Source organism: Anas acuta, chromosome 6, assembly GCF_963932015.1.
Source record: "Anas acuta chromosome 6, bAnaAcu1.1, whole genome shotgun sequence".
Classification (NCBI taxonomy): Eukaryota; Metazoa; Chordata; class Aves; order Anseriformes; family Anatidae; genus Anas; species Anas acuta.
In genome coordinates, this window is record NC_088984.1 from 3922528 (window position 1) to 3935402 (window position 12875).

A 12875-nucleotide genomic window follows, 5' to 3' on the forward strand; every position below is an offset into this window, starting at 1 on the left:
AAATAAATGATTAAAGGCAAACAGCTCATGCCTGCGCACGCGGAGGAACATTTTTAATATGAAAATCGTGCCTTTGCCATAGCTTGTGCTGCTCCGTTTCGTGCTTCCATAGGAGCTGGGTGATAACGGGGCCCTTTGGTGGAAGTTCTACATATTTTCTCCTCAGTTCGGGGCAGCTGGTTTCTTTCCTCTCGGAGGAGAGAGCTGAAGTGTATTTATCACTCCAGCAGTGACTCAAAACAAACAGGAAGTCTTCATCAGCAGACTCCTGGGCAAGGCAGATACTAAGGTACTGGCAGAAAGGAAACAGAGGCTTTCGGCCGTGGGAGTCAGACACACAGCGTACACTGCAGCTACAGCAGATAACCAGATTAGAGATCCACCAAATTATTCTTGAAGTCATAAAAAACTATGTATAAAAATAAAGGGCATCCCGCGCTGGTGGCGGGGTGAGGAGAGCCGCGGGAGGCTGTGCTTTGATGCTGCTCCTCTCGCCCCAGCCAGGCTTGCTTCTCAAGCGGGGGCTGCCAGCAGGGCTGGCCCTCTGGCCATGACCTGGGGGGGGAAAGAAAGGAAAAATAACAAGGCTTACCTAATGGTTTTAACTACTGAGATGGTTATTAATATTCACTGCTGGTTTTTAGAAAGGTGTCTGAAAACAGGCTAATAAATGGCCCGGCAGCGGGTGACTCCTCCTGCATTGACTGGAGACATTCTGACATAGGAGCTGCTCTGCTGTTGTTTCTTTAAACTTTCTTTCCCCGCTTGTGTTATTAAACATTAAAATACTTCAGTTCGTGGTAACAACAATAGAAAATGAAGCACAAGACCCAGGCTGATAGTAACTACAGGCCTCATTCGTGCAGGCCTGCTGGAGACATCTCAGTAGCATCAGCTTTCCTCACGCTGGGCAGTGGTGCTGAGAGCTCTGCCATGGTGCTGAAGGACGCATTGGCTCTCGTACGAGCACCATGGTTCAGGTCACACTCACGGTCTCGGCCGATCTGTCAGATCAAGGACTCTTGCTGAAAATTGGGGGTGTTGGGAAGAGCCATTATCTGCTTCCCCTGCTCTTGTGCTGCTCCCCAGGCATCTGCTGTTTATTGCGCCCCAAGACAGGGCACGGTGATACCTTCGCTCTGACCCGCTGAGGGCTTATCTCTGGGGCCGGCAGGAAACGGCAGAGGCCGCGGTGTTTGCTGGTTAGAAGGAGACTTCTGCACCTTTAAATGGGCAACAGCCTTCTGTGGCTCTTGGTCAGCCCCAAAAAGCTGCAGTGCTGGGAGCCTACCGCACCAGGCAGCCTGCCCTGTGGAGAGAGATGCCCTGGAGGAGCGTGGCAGGGCGAGTCCCACAGTTTGGTATGTCCAGGCTGGACTTGGTTTGAGCTGTCACTACCAGCACCCCGAAGCAGCAGACGTCATGCCCTTATCATGTAGCTGCACCCTGTGACACCTAACCTCAACGTCTCACCACAGAAATCCAGCCTGCTATTATTAAGGATGGCTGGCTTGGCTGCGAACCGAAGGTGCATAGGGCTGATATAGGGAGCACCAGATACTCACATCCTCACCAACAGTTAGAGGGGCACTGCAAACACTGACCGGCCACAGACATGACAGCTTGACATCACCATGTCACCATGGCCTGAGACATCCCAGACAGAAGAGGCATTAGCGGTGGAAGGACCATTTTAAAAGACTGAGTGTTTCATACTGACCCCTGTGCAATCTCCATGGGACTGCCCTACAGAAAGCTGGCTAAGGTCTCTGTCAGAGAGATGACTACCAAAACCGCTGGGTCAGGATTCTTTTTTTTTTTTTTTAAAGCATCTGGCAAAATGCATCACCACCCTATTGACTCACGGATGTGTCAAGGCGTAAAGTCAAGCTAGGTGGGTAATTCTGGTAATTCTGGAGAATTTCTCTAGGGATCAGACTGTCTGCATCCTCCTAAGGAACAGTCTGGTCTAGCCGGCATCTTGGCCAGTGCCAAGGAAGAGAAACCTGTTGAAGGTCGGCTGGTGTGCAGTGCCCATCCCTTTTGCTGTGGGACATGACACAGCAGAAGACTTCCTCCCTCCTCCCAGAAGGGTCAGCTGGAAAATGAGTCAGAACTAGGCCCTCAACTGTAGCCCAGTTGCACAGAAGGCAATATCCTTTCATGTTTGTGTCAAAAACTTGAAGCCTTGGTCTGGAAATGGCAACTTTGCTTACCAGATGAGCCCTTTGGCTATTCACCCACTCAAAAGCAACTTCAGTGACACACTCCATTTTATATTTTGCCAGCTGAAGATCTGAAAGTATGAGAGAATTAGAAGAAGCACAGCACTGGAGAGTTGGTTTGCAGCCACAGGGAGCAAGTGGAATAGCTGAGAGCTGAGTAGAGATCTGTAACTCATGCTCAATGCTACATCTACCTCCTCAGACCTCAGAAATGTTCAAGCAAATTAGCCAGCTCATGGTAAATACTGACTGCTGTGCCTAAAGGTTAGCTTTGAAAGTATGCTGGAGCAGTCTTTGGGCTGCTCTGGCTAGCTTGTACTAATCTTGAATTTACCATCTGCAAGCCAAGTAAAGCTAGAGTGAAACATATTTCCACCACATGTCTTTCCATCCCTTTCTTTGCCTCTGGCACAGGCTTTACAACCAGGGCTGTGGAGAGCAGTTAGTGTGCGATGCTGGGAGGATGCTGGGAGAATGCTGAGCCAGGGGTATGACCCTCTGCACGGCACCAGAGAAACCCAGCAAGGCAGAGACCCCACTCCTGAAGTTAAAGAAAGGAACTGTCGTCTCAGTATTTGATCTTCAACCAGCTGCATTCAAAATGTTGGATAGCACAGGTCTTTTGAAGCTGCTCTCCAAGTGATAGAGGATTACTGGCTTTGGTGATGAAGTGCACAAGACAGGATTGGTTGACTGAAGGAATTTTTTTTTTCCCTTGGCATTGCTCTGTGCCATCTTATTTGATTACATTATTTCTTCCTCTCAAATGTGTATTTTGCTTCTCCTAATCTTTGAACAACTTTGTGCTGCAACCCCAAGGTCTGCACATCAGCATTTTGCACCCTGTCCAGGATTCAGGCTGTGGGCCGTGTGCCATGTGCCATGCTTTACCACATGGCCGTGTGCCATGCTTTACCACAACCAACCCAACATGCCATCCTTCCTAAAGACCTGACAACAGGCCAGAACGAGGGCTAAGGCTCGGGTGTCCCCAGAGCAACATAACACGTGCACGCTCTCCCGTGGGAGGTGGCACGCGAGCAAAGCACTTGAAATTACACATGTAGCTGATTTTTATCACAATTCATTTTAAAAACCAAGAGCCACATTTTGCAAGCTGGTATTCACAAGTAATATATAAATCCTTATTCTTAAGGAGGGTCAGAAACCAAATTGGAAGCATTGAGGAGAACTTATGTGGAATCAAAGAGAAGAGGATGAAAGCAGAGAAAAATGTTGTGCATTCAACTCTTAAGTCCTGCTCAACTCCGTGATGACAAACAAACAAACAAAACCCGTGTCTCTTTTTCTCAGCTCAGTGATTACAGCAAACCCACAGTGCCAGCTTCAGACTGGCAAGGCAACTAGCACTGCTCACAAAAACAAATTCGACGGATGATTTTTTCTTTGTATCAATTGATTTAATTATAAGGGTCTTCCACATTCTCACCTATTTCCTTCCCATCAGTCAAGGCATATTTCTGTTTCCCCTGCTGTTGTTTCAGACATATGAAAAAATGAGGAATGAAGGGGAAAATCATGAAGGTATACTGCACACACAGAAGAACTGTGAAAACTCTTTTCTTTTAAAGTCACTAATTCAATAGCACATGCAAAAAAGCTACTCAGGAAATCCACGTTGCCACAGTAATTCTGATCTGTCTCAGAGCTTCCACCCAGGAAAGGTGTCTCTGATGTTACCTAGGAGTCATCCAAACAAAATATTTCCAAAAGAAGCACTTGGCACCCCCCTTCTAATTCAACTTTTCAGCTGGCAGTAAGAAATAAAATGAAAATAAAAAAAAAAAATACCAAAAATAAAAAATAAAAAATAAAAAGGATTTATTTGTGATTTATTTATTAGGTAAGAGATGAACTCCCAGGACATGTTAGTGCCTAGACCCAGCCTGGCTGCACTACTATTCCAGGCTCATCGGCACATCAAGAATACTAATTTAGACTTAGGGCATTAGGGAAAACTCTCCTGTTTTAAACACGGAAAGCTGTCATTTAGTTATTTCTTGAACAAATACACTTCAAACAATGCGAAGGAAACGGCACTTCCCATTTATACGAGTTTACCAACAACAATCACGATGAAAAGGACAAAGACTATTCCAGGTTTATAATGGCTGTTGGTATAACATGCTGTCCCGTGCAGCAGGGCGTGTTGCAAGGTCTGAGAAACTTCTTAAAGTTCTCAGAAATCTTCAGCCAGGACCGCTGCCCATCGGCATTACAAATGCAGTAGGAGATCCTCCTGTTCTGAAAAAGCATTCATTAGGGCGGCTCTGCCTTTGAGATACCCTCATTAGGAATTAGTTGACTTACAAAAGCAGGTTCTGAGCTCATTTGTACCAGCACAACAAAGAAATATCACTCCTTAAAAGCAACAGGTTACTCTGTTTTGAGGATGGGTTTTGAAAAGAGCAGAGCCTGCGCTAGAAAGTATAACAAGCAATTGTTGTTCTCTGTCCAACCTATGTAAATCAGGAGTAAACATAGTGATGTTAGCAGGGTCGTGCTGGTGGAGCCCATCAGCAGAGCTTGGTAGGGGTAACAACGACCACAGGGAGATAAGATAAGGCTGTAAAGGTTGGGAAAAGAAATATCAGGATTACCAGAGCATTTAGAGCCAACTGAGACAGTTTTCCCACTCTCTTCTAGGAAAAAACCTGATCCTTTGCACTTCACCCTGAGGGAGGAAAATAATCATTAGTGTTACATTATAGAAATAGGTAAAGTAATTGTCTAAGATGCAGACACCCAAACCAAGTAAGAATATGTGTGCACAGCTGTAATTTTAATCCATTGTGACATAACCTACCCTTACTATTACCCTCTCCCATTAGGTCATTTCTAAAATTTAGCTCTCTGTGAACTGGGACCCTGCTATTCTGCTCCTATTTTTGCCACTATAAATACAAGAAACAACTTGGCTGCGTGGCATGCTCTCCTTCAAAGCTGTAGGTTAAACAAAACTTTAACTGTTTCAGATAAAGACAAGCAGAAGGTGTTTTTAAAAACATCCCAAGCGAAGGAGTGCATTTCCTGCTTCCCGAATTCAACCTACGGCATCAGACATCTGTAACTCTGTTTACATTCCAGCCCTTCACAACTTAATACTGCTCGGAGCATCAATAATATAGGGCACATTTCTGACTGTTCTTTAGATATTTTTTTATCTCCATGGGACTTCCTGGTTTGGGATTTTGTAGTTTACAGTTTCTCACTAATAGTAACTAGCTGCAGCATTTGGCCTTAAGAGTTTACAAATTATTTAAGCAGATATAGGCAGCCTATTTTAATTACAGTAAAGAGTCCTGTAGAGGGCTCGTCTGTTTTTCCCCCTCCAACTATATCAGTTGGCTTAATAAAGATATTACCACTCCCTATAAACCCAGCTGTAATCAAGTCCTCAGATATGCTAGCATTTATTAATGTATTCTTGCAGCTTTAAAAATATACATCCTATCTCCAAGTAAATAGATATCCATTGCTTTAACGAAAGCTGTGTGAGCTTTCTGTGGCACACACACATTTTATTTGGTGCATGTGTGTGTGAATGCACATTCCAATACACCTAAGCAAATTTCTCACCCTCCTCAGACCAAGGATCGTCTGCTCTTTTCTGTGTATTAGAGCATCCCATTTAACTGTACAGGCTCTGCTCTTAGCACAAGCTCCCCTTTCCTGGAGGGTGTCCAGCACAGGCTTTCCTCTCCCCCACCTACAGAGGGCTGCATTTTTACAGGCAAATTCAGCATCCAGCATAATGTACCATGTCACACCTTCATCTCTGGTGTCCCTCTGTCCTCTTCTTCAGATCTCTTCTTCAGATTTCTAACATGCTCTTTCTGAATGCACTTTCTGACCACCATCTATACAACTTTCCACTACATGCCTCTAAAAAATTGCATTATTATGATTTGGATTACCTAGACTGTTGCTGCTCTCCTTGTTTCTTTGAAATCTGCATTCAAAGCCAATGTGAGACACCAAGCCTGCAGTTTGCTTATTGCACAGGGCTTCTTTCCTCTATAACATATCAAATTAGTACCTGAACATCACCTACCAAATCAACCGTGCATATTCACAACTCTTCTAACATTTGCGAGTAGCATTACTACAAAGGAAAGCTGGAGACAGCTTGATTAAGCAACTTGCCCAAGGTCATACAGGAAGTTGTAGAAGAGTTGAAAACAAAAGCCAGATCTTCTTAGCTCCTGTCCAACCCTCTCTGGAATGAAAAGGCCAAACTGCTCTGTGGAAATATTAGCCGAGTCATAGATCTCATTGTATAAATTTCATAATGAATTCACGACTTAGCAAAGAAAATAACGCAGCGCTCCCAGCGCTGCTTTCCAAGGAAAAACTGCAACAGTGCTGCGGCAGCTGGGAAGCGTTCCCTGGGCTGGGAACAGCGCTGGCCACGGCTGGAGTCACTCGGGAGCTGGTATGAGATTGTTTGGGATGGCAAAAGGAGCATCCCGAGTGCAACAAAGGCAGTATTTGTGTCTGCCCTCCTCCTGGTCTGCGTGGTTCTCAGTGATAGCCATGGGATTAAACAATAGTCCTGGCCCCTTGGCTGCAGACAGTTTGCTGCAGAGGCCCAATTAAGTTGTTGAAAGCCTAAACACGGGCACAGGAATCTGCTAATGTGGTTGGGCACGCACAATAAGGCCTCGTTCTGGCTCTGCTCATGCGCACAGAGCACCACCTTGCCGGGAGAAGAGCCCCCCGATACCACCAAGGCTCTTCCCACCGAGAAGTCCTGCTCAGGCCAAGCCATGCACATTCCTACCTGTGGTGGGGAGGACTTCTGGATTTGCATGGACATGGAGTTGAGGGGAGTTGGGTGGTCTTGGGCTCGCTGCCACCAGAGATGCACCCTCAGTGACAGGCCAGCTCCATCATCGCTGATCATTGCCATTGCTGGCCTCATATTGAGTGGGAGCAAGGACTGCGGGGGCTCTGAGGAGTGACCCTGCAATGGGGGTCTGCCCACACCCTCCACATGGATGCTGGGGATGAGCTGGAGATGCCTGCAAGGTTATCTTCTATGGGAGCCACATAAAAGCATACGTGCATATCCACACATATTCGCCTGTACACAAGCAAACAGTTACTAAAGAGAGATCCCCCTGCCCAAACCTCGGCCAGGTTCAAGCCTCCCTAACATAAACACTTCCAGCAGCAAATGCAGCCTCAATAGCAATGCCAAGAGCAGATAGAGGCTCCCACATTGTCTCGGTACACAGGATGCCGGCTTGACATCATTTAGCGAAGACAATGCTCGCCCTCTTTCTTTTGGAATCGTGTAAAAAACTTGGCCGAGTATGAAACGACTTCAAAGACACATTTCTGTGCCAGCCAGGATGCATCAAAGTTGGGAAAGCAACGACCCAATTCACCTGATCGGGGTAGCTGATAGAGGAGTGCAGGGAAGCTGCTTTTATCGCTGTACCTTCCCGGCGCTTCCTTCCTGCCCCGATGCTATTTCAGCCCTGCGCCCACCTCCGCGAGACCTGCCGGCCCCCTCCAGCAGGACGCGGGAGGAAAAAGCAAAGGGAAGCCCTAAATAAAGGAGGCCCGTGAGTTTCTGTGCAGTTACCGGGCAGTCACATCCTTCTGCTTTCCCCTGAAAAATCAAGCATCACCTTATCGTTTCCTCACCAAGATTAACTCCTGCTTCCTGAGGAGTATTGCTGAGGTAGAAAGCAGAGGTGGCAAATAAAAAATAAAAAAATAAAAATAAAAAAAAAAAAAAAGGGGGGGGGGGCTGAGAAGCCCAATCTGTCAAGCTCCGTTTTAGAAGAAAGGAAAACTGAAAAGTGAACGTATTTAACATGAGCTATTTCCTGCACTCAGGAGGGAAGAAAGCATGCTCCTAACTGTGTGCATGAGGAGATCTGCACTCGTGTTATCTCTGACCTGCAGCTTAGCCCTTGTGTCTCAGCTGCCAAAAAGCTCCCATTCAACGTTATGCTGAGTTCATCAATGCTCCACGTGTCAGGATCCTAACAGGAAAAAGCAGGACAGACAGTCACTCTATTCAACTGCCTGGGGACCCCATGACAACTAAAATCCCCTTGCAGACCGTCCATATCAACCTACGGCAGGTCAGAGCGCGTAACCCCTCCAGAACCGCAAGCCCGGGCCCACACCCTTTCCCCTTGTCAACATTGTCACTTTAAACAGAACATCTCGCCTTATCGCCCAACCTGGAGTAAGGATGACAATTAAGATGGATTGCAAAGCCTGCCTGCGCTTTACAATTAACAATAACTTGGCAGCGGGTCCCACGCAACTGTTGGGTGGTATGGCAAGAACTTTATCCCTGCTTAGTATTGCATTAGCATATTTAGTAGGCTGCAAGACATAATTCCTCAGATATGAACATATTTTGTCTTTTCAAAAAATCTGCAATTAAGCCATAACGTGCAGGCAGTGTGCAGCCGGCAGGAAACTTTGCAAACCCGCTGTTATTAGGGGGACCGTGCAAAAATGGCCCCTTTTGACCTTATGTCAATTATCTATTTAATAAGGAATCTATTCAATTAAAAAAAAAAAAAATGTCTTAGCATGGTCTTTGCTGGGAAGCAACAATATTCCAGAGACTACAGCTGATATTCACTCGGCATCCACTCTGTTAACACCACTGTGCCTAAACAGGTTGGGGGTTATTCAAAAGCAGGGCTGGGGCATTTTGTTGATGTTGTTTTAATTTTTGGCTAGAAAAGCAGAATGCCTCCCTGCTGCCAGTCATTTTAAAACTTTATGTTTCAATAATTGTCAGCGTGGAAGAAATAAACCCCAGCAAGCAGCATCTTCCCCTGTATGTCGCACCTCCTTTTTTCTCTCTGACTGTCATGTTTACAGGTAAATTAACAGCCCTCCTAAATTAATTAAACGCGTTGGAGGAGCAGCTATTTAGCACGGCCTGACTTCATCGATTTCCTAACGCAGCACAAAACCCCCCTCAGCCCTCCGAAGCTTTTTAAGCATGTTTACGGTGTACATTTGTCTACAAAACCTGATCAGGTTGGGGGGGGGGGGGAGGAGGGCAAAGATCTTCCTCCGATAACCCGGGCATTGTCCCCCGTGACATCTGTGCCGCTGGTGGACAGGATATCCTGCCAAATGGGAGAAGACAACTGCGTGACCCACCTTGGGCGAGAGGCACCGCGCGCTGATTCGAGCACAGCGGGAGCGGGCGCTGCCGCTCCCCGCAGCCCCGGCACGCACAAAGAGCAGCCCCCTCCCCGGCAAGAGCAGGGGGAGGTGAAAAGAAAGGGGAATACACGCTAAAAAACAAACAAACAAACAAATAAATAAATAAATAAATAAGCAGAGGTTTAGGTGAGTAGCTCGTATTCGATAAGGGAAAGCAGATGAGAGCAACAAATGCAATTCAGCACACAAAGTCTTTCTTCATAAGACCGGCGGAGGAGCGGATTAAACCACCTGGCAATCTTGGCAAGAAAAAAAGAAAATCTCAGGCGGTGACAAAACAAAACAGGTGTAACAGGTATAAAACTTTTGCTCTCCAGTAATGCCCCTCTCTTCCCTGGAATGCTTTGACAGGTGCAGAAGTTCAAGTTACAGTGTGGAAGTGGCAAATAAATACACAGCATTAGTGTCTGACGTGCTCGCCGAGCAACCGGGGATGTTAATAACTGGCAAGGTACACTAATCTCTGATTGCAACATTTGGTTTACCTTAATCTGGAGGGACAGCTGTATTAAAGAGGGAATTATACTAATCAGTTCAAGGCCCTTGCATATAAAACTTCCCATTAGGCTTAAAGTACAACAGCTTACGCTCATTCTCTAGGAGCCTTACATCTGGTTCTGAATAAGGCTGGCTCTCATTTGCAAGGTACAAACCGAAAACAAGGGAGGGGGGAGCTGACAGTTGCTGGAGGATGGTTGATAGAAGAACAAGCTACTAATTCTTTGAAATTTTTTACAGCACGAAACTCGCTGTAAGGCATCTTAACGCTAAAAAAACAGGCATGTGTTATCAACCCTAGGCCATTTTTTCCTGTTACCGGAGGTGACCAACATAAAATAAAATTGATGATGTCAGTCAAAAACAGCTAAGCACAAAGCTTGGCTTTGTTATCTTAAGTCAGAAGGTATGATAGGCCATGCCATATGGCTCTAATCCTCCTATATCTTCCATCACCTAACAGGCAACCTTCATGTAGCATGACCTTATTTGGCTGGTCTCAGGTTAGGGCTGCCCAAAGGGGATTTTTCTGTTTCTGCTATATCCAAAGGTTTATGTTGATTTTTTTTTTTTTTTTTTTTGAGCCCTGCAAACTATAAATCCGACTGATTACTCTGCACTCTTTTGCTTGACTGAGCCTTTACAATCAGACATCCCCGTTAACAATAAGCTCCTAATGAATCAAACATCTATGGCATTAGTTTCACCTAGCTGCCTCTTTCCCATGCACTGCAGCTCTTTGTCAGACCTGGCTTGATGAGAAAAGCTAGTGACACTTGGTGCACCTATTGATAAACAATTCAGTAATGAGGGGCATAACAAAAATTACCTAAAACAACCTGATTAAAAATGACAGGCAAAGGGTACTATAGAGCTCTGCAGTTAAGGTAACTCTCGTATGTCGGGAGGGATGGAAAAAATAACGAGGTGCAACACACTTTTCTTTAAAATTTACAACTTTATACTCACATTTTGGATTTTTTTTCCCCTTTTTCTTTTTCTTTTTTTTTTTTTTTTGGGGGGGGGGAGCATTTTAACTAGGAATTTAATCAGTGTTAAATGGAAAACGTTCCATCATACTCTATAAGAGATTCATCTTTTTTTCAGAAAATTTGAAACTCAGTAAGCTTTTTCTCTCTCCTTTTTGATGAACGACATTAATAGTAAAAAATGCTTTGCTATCTGTAATTCAACTTTCTATCTATAGTAAATTCCTATATTATAATCCAGTACTTTACTTCCTTTGTTTAAATATTGGTTTTGTTGCTTAAAAGCACATGTGGGCTGTAAACAAAGGATAAATAAGCTGTGAAAATAAAAGCAGGCTCCAAGGAATAAATAAGAACAAAATGGAAAAGACTGCACCGTGCTCCTCTGCGATGAACACAGGGATCTCTTTGTGAGCAGGAAAAAATGTGTTAAAAGGGCACATACTGCAACTCTGAGGCAAACTTTGAAATGGAAGTGTGGAAGCATAAGAGCATTTGATTCAAAATCAGCAATGTGTGGGTTTGCATTTGTGTAGCAGCATGTTGGGAGGGTTTCAATCAGTGCACAGATGCACTTGAAAATCAAATATGGACATGGGGAATGTTTTTGGATATAGCAAATGAGGACTGATGACATGTTTACACTTTGCACATGGATCCAGTACAAAACCATACCCTGCAAAGAAACAATAACCACCATTTGCTGCTTTTCAGGGCTGTAACAAAATGGTGGCAGAGGAAGGGAATATGAGTGTGCGGCTGTCCCCACCTGGGAGGGACGGCACCGTCTCGCTGCTCAGGGGCTCATTCTGCTCACAGCTCGCTTGGGGAAGGGACTTCGTAACAAATACTGCAAAAAAAAATAAAATAAAATAAAAGACCTGGTGGTTTGCAAAACAGCAGAGCAAGAGGAGAAGGAGAGGAAAGGCAAATTTCAATCATCATTAATGTCTTTCTTTGTTGTCAAAATATTTTCTTTACAGAAGAATTAAAATTATAGTTGGAATGCCACTGGAATGGAAGAGGGAATAAATGAAAGCAAATGCACTTTCATAATCTCCCATGGAAAAGCTGCAATTTTGACATTATTTCAGTATCTGCCTCTCTATATCCTTAAAGGAGAAATTCCTGGCTTATAAATAATGTATCCCGAGCTATGCTGAGTTGTTAATGAAAGTTTATCGAGATGGCGAAACTTTTTTAGAAGGCAATAGTAGTTGCAAGCAATTGCATCTGACCAGACTATAACGTATCCCTCTGGAAGGCAGCTCCAATTCACAGTATGAAGTAATCTTTTGTGAATGTTTTCCAAACTGTGATGCATACTTTACATTTTAAAGGAAGAGGCAAAAGTTAGCTATCTGTGAAGAAAGGGGAAAAACATCTGTTCCACACTTTCTGCTAATCAGACCTTAAGGAAACGCACATGAATTAATATTCCACATTTTAAACTTTTATGATTAGTCCATTTCAAAGTTTTAAAAGGGTATCGTTACAGTTCAAATAGTACTTCAGACATTTGACTTCTGCCACTGATTATTAATAATAATCATCCCATTTTCCCTTACACTTTTCAGCATGAATTCAGAATGTCAAAGCTCATTTTCTCATCAGCCTCAGACGCAGTTAAAGCACTGCAAACTTGAGTTCTCCTCTCAGGCACCTCGGTTTTACAATGGTGTGGGGTTAGTGCTCAGCTTATGCTGGTGTAAGTGGGTCCAGATCCTTCTGAATCTGGTGACACAGGCTGTGGACACTTGGATTTTTGCTGTCAGTACCCGAATCCCTGGGTTTCTTGGCCCTGTCCCTGGCACATGTCCAGCCAAAAGTCCATGTGATTCCTGTGCCTGGTTGGCATCTTGGATAGTAACAAAAGCCTGCATGGAATTATCTAAACACAGTCAAACCGTGGACTTCATGAGACACT

At 44.7% G+C, this 12875-nt stretch overlaps 1 long non-coding RNA gene across 1 annotated transcript; it reads right to left on the reverse strand.

Moving 5' to 3' along the window:
* Window positions 1–4066: 4066 nt before the first annotated feature.
* On the reverse strand, window positions 4067–9835 carry LOC137858703 (uncharacterized). The gene is made up of 4 exons (XR_011097930.1): window positions 9396–9835; window positions 8160–8245; window positions 4847–4920; window positions 4067–4490 (listed from the first exon to the last, which is right to left on the reverse strand). It is a non-coding gene; the product is annotated as an uncharacterized lncRNA (long non-coding RNA).
* Between the last annotated feature and the right edge of the window lie 3040 nt (window positions 9836–12875).